The following is an 8,639-nucleotide window of genomic DNA, read 5'->3' as shown; positions in this document are numbered from 1 at the left end:
ACACCAATCTATGCAGACCACTTTCAACAATTTGCTACAAACACTCTACCGCTAGAGATCTCTTACTGGCCGTGGACGTATTTGCTCAAGCCGCGTCCACTCGCTTCCTCTTGTACTAAACAAGGACCCCTAACACAGACAATATCACTGTGGGACCCAAGGGCTATCAGCTCCTCGATACCCTGGCTAAACCACAAAAATCTGTTGAGTTTATTATAACTGGGAGAACAAAGTCGATACAATCAACCAGCCTTTCCAATATAATTCCTCCTAGCTGCTTCACCAATTAGCACTAACGGTGCGGTTAGATCGCACTGCCTACCAATACTAATTATTAACAAACCTTGCGATCTATTGGTAGCGCTTTGCGAAAACCCGGTTTTCGCATTCGATATACCTGCCCTGTATACCGTCCTTCAGTTGGGCAATCCGCCTCGTCAGACAGCAACTGAGCACAATGAATAGTAAACAGTGTATTTACGTTACAAAATCACACACTATACACCTTTTCTGCGCAGAAAATCAAAAGTTCCCAACAACAGTAATAATATCTCAGAGGTTTTCACAAGTAATTATACTATGCAAATATGATAACTATCAAGACGATTGTTTAACCACGTGGCAAATCTACCGGAAGTTCGCGTACGCACAGCAGGAAATACACATACGCTAAGCAATGCAATACAGTTAAAACGCACAATGACAGTAAAAAGAAACAGTTTTCTCTTTTGTCCCTAGGTTCTAGTTAGCGTGCCCTAGACAATGCAAAACAGACATTCGGTTTCACAACACAGAGTAAAATTCAGGTTTTGAACACATTGCGTTCTTACCCGTATATGACGCGTCTCCACCCATTGTTGCGGAACCGAAATCCGTTGGTCTTGTGTATCGTCGGCAACGAAACCTCCAAAGCTCACGAGCCCCCAAATTGTTATGTGCGTATTGTCGCTAACCAATAACGATTGTCGAACATCGATTTGTGTTTCCAACGCACAAAGATTTATTCACAAGTAGAATAATATGCTCAAGCGAAGTAATAATAAATACAGTCGGTGATCCAGTGTGCAGTCATTCAATCCTGAAGTCTGAGGACAAGATGTCTGAACACTAGATGTGAAGCTGCTGCTTATATACAAACAGAAATACAGTAATACAATGAAGATGGTATAGCTTGCATCTATTGGTCCAGATCTCAGGAAGGTCCAAGGGGTTGTCAATCATTGGCTAGTTCATCCTAAGGAATCTAAAGGAGGGGGTCATCTCTCCAGGGGGTATGCTCGGCTCTTCCCGCCAAGATTCCTTAGTCTTAAGTAGTTCATAATTCCCTATCATTCATAACTTGTGTATGCACTCTGCGATTCCTTCGCAGAGTGAACCAAACAGTAGGAAATGTAAAGAGGTTTATTATGATACCACTCATGATATGATTCCTTCAACCTGTTCCGTATATTTCACTAATATGCATGTAACTTTAATATAACACATAAATACTACTATATTTCGACATAACTGACTATGTGTTGCAACTACCATTAATGTGTACTATTTTATTAGTATGCGTGTTTGTGCGAATGTATGGTAAAAGACCAATTACTGTTGCTGCCACGTGTAGTGGATGCGTACGCCCTTTCACTCCGTAGCGTGCCCTTGTACGTCGTAGCATACCGTACGCATCTTTTCAGGCAAAGACAACCAAGTTTGCTCGACTTTAATTGAAATGACTTTATCCAATTTGCTGGCCTAGATAGAATCACAGACATTATAGAATGTGAAAAGTGCAAAATAATTTGGCATTACATAATTAAATATATAAAAAAAACATCTAGTTAAGCAAGTAAACAGGTCATTGAGAGTATCACCCACATAAAATCAACCAGTCATTCCATGCCAGCCACTAGTTACAATTTGGAACAGATCAGTGGGAAGCATCTTAATTAAATTTGATGTCTTTCAAAATATATGAATGAAAAACACTTCCCAGGAAGTATAACCTTTACAGACCATCCACCTAGTATATTGATACATCGAAATTACCTTTCACCAGTCAGTAAAGCAATTACCCACACATTGACATTGCAAAAAAAAACATTCACTCCAGGCAGGGTTAAATCCTGAACCCTGAATGCTGTTCCACACCCCTAATGCTAACTCCAAATATATTTAAAAATAAAAAGCATGAAATCATGGGCCCACTTGGGGGCAAAAGGCATGCTTGGACAATTCCAAATGTAATGACCTGGGCATGGATCTCTATAGGTTGGCTAGGGCTGCTTATTGCTTTAAAGAGGAAGTGCTGCCTAATGCTGTGTACTTGTCCATTCCCTCCGTCACAATATATTTCCCTTCCACCCTCCTTCTTCTCCCTCCTGCTTCCCCCAATGTGTGGTCCTATTACTGCGCTGCCTCTCTGAAGACAGTGATATGTGTTTATGGCTCTGATACCAAAAGTCACTATGGATATTCGACTTCCATAGAAAAATAGGTAATTTAAGAAAAGGATTTAGCCCAATGGGTATGCAAATGTTTTAACTATGTTTTATGTTTAATAAATGCACTAAAGGAATTCCAAGGTAGGCACAAATGTGTGGAGCCTGTTGTTCAAAAATGCTCTGTAGTGGGGGGAATTGTTCAGGACATAGAACCAGCCTTTACCCAGTACATATGCTAATTATTTATTGGAAAGGGTATATATGGAAATAAATAGATGCTGTAATTTTGATCACAAGCATTAACTAAAACAAATCTCTATTCGAAAATCAATGAAGTTCACCAAGGTGTAATACAGGACATATATGAAATGTCTTATATTGTGCTATCTGCACGCTTCCTTTAGGGTTTTTTTTCCCTGTATATCCCAAATTCACAGTTAAGTAATTAAAATCAGTACCAATTTGAAGTAAAGAATAAAAGCCCTTTAATAATACAAGTGGACTTTTTCTCCTTTCAAAAGGTTATCGCCATCAATAATGCCGGTGGCGAAAAGATTACTGAAATGGAAAGTCTATTTAACAAGTATTGTGTCATTGTAGTACCTGTTCTGTTTTCACTATTTGCCCTATTTGCTTACCACCATTGTGTTGACCTTAACTACAGTGATTTAGGTCCTGCCTACATAAGGCCACTTTCAAAACTCTTTCCAGGGCCAATTTAAGTTCCCAAACTCCCCTTGAAAATCCCAAACCAACATTTGCAAGATTTACTATGTCCTAACAAAAAACAGAAGTTCAGCAATCAACAACCTGTGCCACAACTGTGAGACTGATAGATGTATGTAGTGCTTTGTTAATCTTAATTCTTGTCTTGTTCATCACCAAAGGGGATTTTCTACCAAACTACAATCACATTAAGAAATTGCTTCCTCAAGCGCAGAAACAAATGTTTTAATATCCATATCCAAGTTCCTCCCATATAAATTATGAAAATATTAGGTGGATCCATTACCTTATAACCTTATTAGCAATGACATTCATGGCATAACAATATCCATGTTAATCCATGAAAACCAAACTACTGAACCTGTTTTTCAGAATGGTTGAGAAAAAGTACCTAGTCATACCACAAACCTTCCAGCTCCTACAGCTCCTGTATTGCATGAAGTGAAAACATAAAGAAATTATGTGTAAAAATTAACTTCTTACAGGCAACAACAAAAAAGGCGCTGTTACAAATACACTAAAAAATCCTTATGTGCATAAAAATGCAGAAATATAATGCAAACATAAAAAAAATAGCATCCTTTTTTAAAAAAAAAGTAAAATTCTTATCTTCTGTCTTTTTAAAAAGTATTGTCAAAAAATAAAAACATATGCTTTTAAAAATTGAACACCCAAGTGTATATTAGTAACATGAAATTTGAAAGATGAAATTATATGGATGGAAGATACTTTCAAACCTACATGCACCTTATGCCCCCCATTTTTCTATGCACTTACTTCAAAGTTGAATAAAATTAAGCTTTAATGCAATCTCAGATGAAATGTAATGTAATCTTCTCCACACTCTTTCTTTAGCAAAATACTCTCACCATATATTAATGCATAAAACAAAGGAAAAGAGAAGAGACAAATCTTGTGTAATTTGAAAACTTTGGTATTTATTTAAAACCCAATTACACAGCAAAAAAAGTTAAACAACTGACAATGAAATATCTTATGCAGTAATATCTATCAGAGAATGCAGATAAGATGGCTTGATAGCATAAAAAGATTGGATTCCCAGGTGAACCCCCCAGCTTTTTCCTCTGCAGATGGTAAAAACTCTCTGGTGGAGTTCGCGTAGTCTCCAATTAATTAACAAGTTTTGACTGAAATAGTCTTTCTCAAATCGGATGGGGAAATCCTCTTCCTCCTGTTTTTTTTTTTTTGTAGTGATGTCACCAGCTGGCCCCTATTAACATATTTGCTTTCCATTTCCGCTTATTTAAACTTTATTTCAAAATACTATATAACTTCAAAAAGAACATTAATATCTATCCAAATGTTGTTTTAATCCACAAAAAACTATGGGCTAGATTTACTATCAGGCGTGATGCATGGCGGCTTCAAACCGCCATGCATCGCGGCGGTTTTCCGGCGTGTTTGCATTGCAAACAGCCGGATTTACTAATGGGCGCATTTCAGCTTCAATTTGAAGCCGCCGGCGATGTAACGGCGGGATGTAATGCTCAAAGCCGGCGGCGGCTTTGAATAGAACATGGCGCTTTTGCTTTAAATGACGGCGCTTTTGTGTAAAGGCGTTTTTTTTGAAAATTACACCTGTCTCCTGGCCTGTTACTATTGGCTATTTTAAAAATCAGGAGATTTGACATCACAAGCCCTATATAAACCACTGGCCTGACACTTTTTCTTTGATAGGGGTTTGAGGAGTTTTGTGAGAGGAGTTTGGAGGATAGTGGTTTGCTGAGAGTTGGTGAGAGTTGAAGTTTGGTGGATTGGTGGAGCGATATCTGTTTGAAGTGTGAGTAGTCCTGTGGTTTTTTCCTGTTTTGTACATTTATTTTCTCATTTATTTTCTGTCTTGTATTTTTTGTATTTGACTTGTCCTTTGTCTGTGTTACTTGTGTGTGACTGTGTGGAGAGTGTGTCTGTAGGTAGTGTAGTTTGTTCTTTGTGTTTGTAAGTCCTTCAGTGTTTTGTGTTTTTCTGTCTTCTGGGTAAAAATGTCCAGAGATAGGAGGGGAGAACAGGCTGAGGAGAGGGAGATGGAGGTTGAGGGGTCAGAGGAGGGAGAGGGAGAGGTTGAGGAGACAGGACAGGGCAGGAAGACCAAGACAGGGAGGAATGTGCGCTTCTCACATGATGAGAATTGTGTGTTGGTGCACAACATCATTCCCTGCTACGAGGTCATCCTAGGGAACCTGGCAGCCCGGACTCCTCTAAGGCGGCGTCACCAACTGTGGGGGAGAGTCTGTGATGCCGTGAACGCGGTGGGCCCACTGAAGCGGACAGTGGCACACTGCCGCAAGCGCTTCTCTGATATTAAGAGGAGGCTTAAAGAGAAGATGGCCCAGGAAAGGAGGTCTACAAGGCGCACGGGTGGTGGCCCCCCACTTCGTATGAAGTACACCACGTACGAGGAGGAGCTGCGCCAGATAATGCCGGCTGAAATTGTAGAGGGCATAAATGTCCAGGACACCGACTCGCCCTCTTTTGGCCAAGTAGTTGGTGAGTTATTTGTTTTTTTTAACCTAATAGTATTTTAACTGCTTTTCTCTTTTTAAAACTGCTTTTCTCTTTTTAAAACTGCTGTTCTCTTTTTAAAACTGCTTTTCTCTTTTTAAAACTGCTGTTCTCTTTTTAAAACTGCTTTTCTCTTTTTAAAACTGCTGTTCTCTTTTTAAAACTGCTTTTCTCTTTTTAAAACTGCTGTTCTCTTTTTAAAACTGCTTTTCTCTTTTTAAAACTGCTGTTCTCTTTTTAAAACTGCTGTTCTCTTTTTAAAACTGCTTTTCTCTTTTTAAAACTGCTGTTCTCTTTTTAAAACTGCTTTTCTCTTTTTAAAACTGCTGTTCTCTTTTTAAAACTGCTTTTCTCTTTGCAAACGTTTTTTCTTATTATTTTTTTTTTTTTTTTGATTTTCAAAGTGTATTTTTGCCTCTAATAGTTTGTAAAGGTTTTTTTTTCTCATAGAAAAAAATATACAAAAATTGCAAACACATTTGTGCAATAAACATATATTTGGAAATTGTTTTTTTCTGGAAATACATTGTATGCTTTTTCTAATACATCTAGAATCGCCAGGACCGCAGTTCAGTCCCAGTGCCAGACCTACACCTCCACCTTCAGCGAGAGATTCGGGCACAGACGAGCAAGCAGGTGCGTGATTTCTGTTTAGGAGAGAAATAATCGAGTTACTTGATTTTCTGTGCAAATGTTGCTTTCAATGTTTTTTTTTTTTTCTTTTTATTGTTTGCAATGAGAAGTTAGGGCTACATTTTACTAAACTGATATGTTGCCTATAGAAACCCATCAGAATATACCTTTACTTTATTTATTGCATTCAACAAAATGACAGCTAAAATCTGATTGGTTGCTATAGGCAACATCTCCACTTTTTATAGCATGCAGTTTAGTCAAAATAACCCAGCATGTACTACACAGTCCAAATGATAATGGGTATTAAAAGGATAATAAGTGCATCCGTAAGCAGGTAGCATAGGACTAGAAATCAGGAATGCAAACATTGTGAAAGAATCTGTAGTTGCTAAAGATTATTATTTCCTATCCAGTGTTCAGAATGCAATATACAAACATATTATATACTATATACTTACCGTCATTTTTCATACACAGGGCCCTCTTCATACCAGCCACCTCAGGCGGAGTCCCTGGAAATGTCCCCTGAGCCAGAGGATCTAACAACCATCACCCTGGTAACAGTGGATGCCCCTGTGTCTGGCCTCCAGGAAGTTTCACCTGGCCCTGCTGAACCATCACACCACCAACCTGCACCTGCACCTATGGACCCAGCCAGAGAAATGGCGCTGTCTATTGGCGCATTCCAGCAGCAACAGACATTATTCATGGACAGGCAAACTCGCCACATGTCCCAAATTGCGGCCCAGTTGAGGCGCATACACCGCTCCAATAGTCAACTCCCTGCTGGAATCAACCGTCTGGCAACAGCTTTAGAACAGACCAATGTGCAGCTGGCCCAAATGACTGGGGCTGTGGAGGCCTTACATTCCACAGTACGTGAGGGGAATGCCAATGTGACCCGGCTGGCAGGGCAACTACATTCAGAAATTGTAGCCCGTTTACCGGCACCTATCTCTTCAGCCACCACCAGTACCGCTAGTACGCCTAGCACATCTGTACAGAGTACTCCTCCAAGGAGAGGTGCTCGCACCAGGGGTGGGCGAGGGAGGGGAGAGAGTGGCACCAAGCATTGTGATATGCCTGCAAAAAGACGTCGCTAGTGCAATAATTATTATTGCTTCATGTTTTCACAAGTTTGCGTAAGCATTATACGTTATTATTTATTGTGTTCTGCAATAAATGCAGTTAAATTTCTATGGTGTCAGTGTTTCTTTTCTGCTAATTAAACAAGAGTATACTGATGTTTTAAAAACTATGCACTAATTTCACTTAAACATTGACCTCTGACTGTCACAATCCAGGGATGTTCATATTTACCACATGAGGAGTACACACTATCCTGTTTTTAAAGGTTCCAATTTACAAAACATTTAAAATAAAATATAAAAATTGCACTCACATAAAACACATTTTTGAGCAAAAAATGTTTTTCATACTATGTACTTACACGTAAAGTAGTTTGCAATTAGACGGTCTCTAATCTCCCTTCCGCCCTCTGTGCTCTGCACATCACCAGATGTGACACGGACCCCTTCTTCTTCACTGTCTACTGCAATAATCGGTGGGGTAAGTTGATGTATTGCTAGATTATGTATCAAACAGCCAGCCAGGATAATATCAAACCCCTTTTCAGGTGCATACATAGCCACCCAACCAGATTATTCTAGTAACCTGAACCTAGTTTACCAAAGTACAAAGGTACGCTATAACACCCCTCTACTAAATCAGTAAATAAATTGCATGGTGGGAAGACACAAGAGAAAAAGAAACCAAAACAACACTGCAATTACAAGACACTGGCCTTTTAACATATACAATCCCAAAGGAAAAAACTTTGAACATGAAATGGCCCTTTTCCTTCTGTTCTGATTGCCCAAATATCTGAAACAGCACACTGTTTGAACAATCTCGCCGCTCACAAGCAGCGCTTTCATTTTGGTCTTTTGAATGGCGGTTTTCCGGCGGCTTTATAAACCCCCTAATAGTAAATCCGGCTGTTTGTATGTTGAACATTGTTGAAACCGTCATGGCGATGTATACAGAGGCGGGTTTGGAAACATCATTTTTGGCCGTTTGGACGGCGGGTTTAGCCTTAGTAAATCCGGCGATGGCTAAACCGCCACCAAATCCGCCGAAAGTCGGCGGGTTTACAAACACGCCTGATAGTAAATCTAGCCCTATGTCTCTGGAAACTGTTACACCATTATCTTCATTGAAAATAATATATTTTTTTAGTCTAAAGTCTGTCTTATAATTTCAACAGACAAGTAGTTTATGCCCTCAACTTAACAAGTGTCCAATAAAACCCAATGATTCTCATAT

Source organism: Mixophyes fleayi, chromosome 1, assembly GCF_038048845.1.
Source record: "Mixophyes fleayi isolate aMixFle1 chromosome 1, aMixFle1.hap1, whole genome shotgun sequence".
Classification (NCBI taxonomy): domain Eukaryota; kingdom Metazoa; phylum Chordata; class Amphibia; order Anura; family Limnodynastidae; genus Mixophyes; species Mixophyes fleayi.
The sequence above is the reverse complement of the archived record's forward strand: the minus strand, read 5'-3'. Positions refer to the sequence as shown.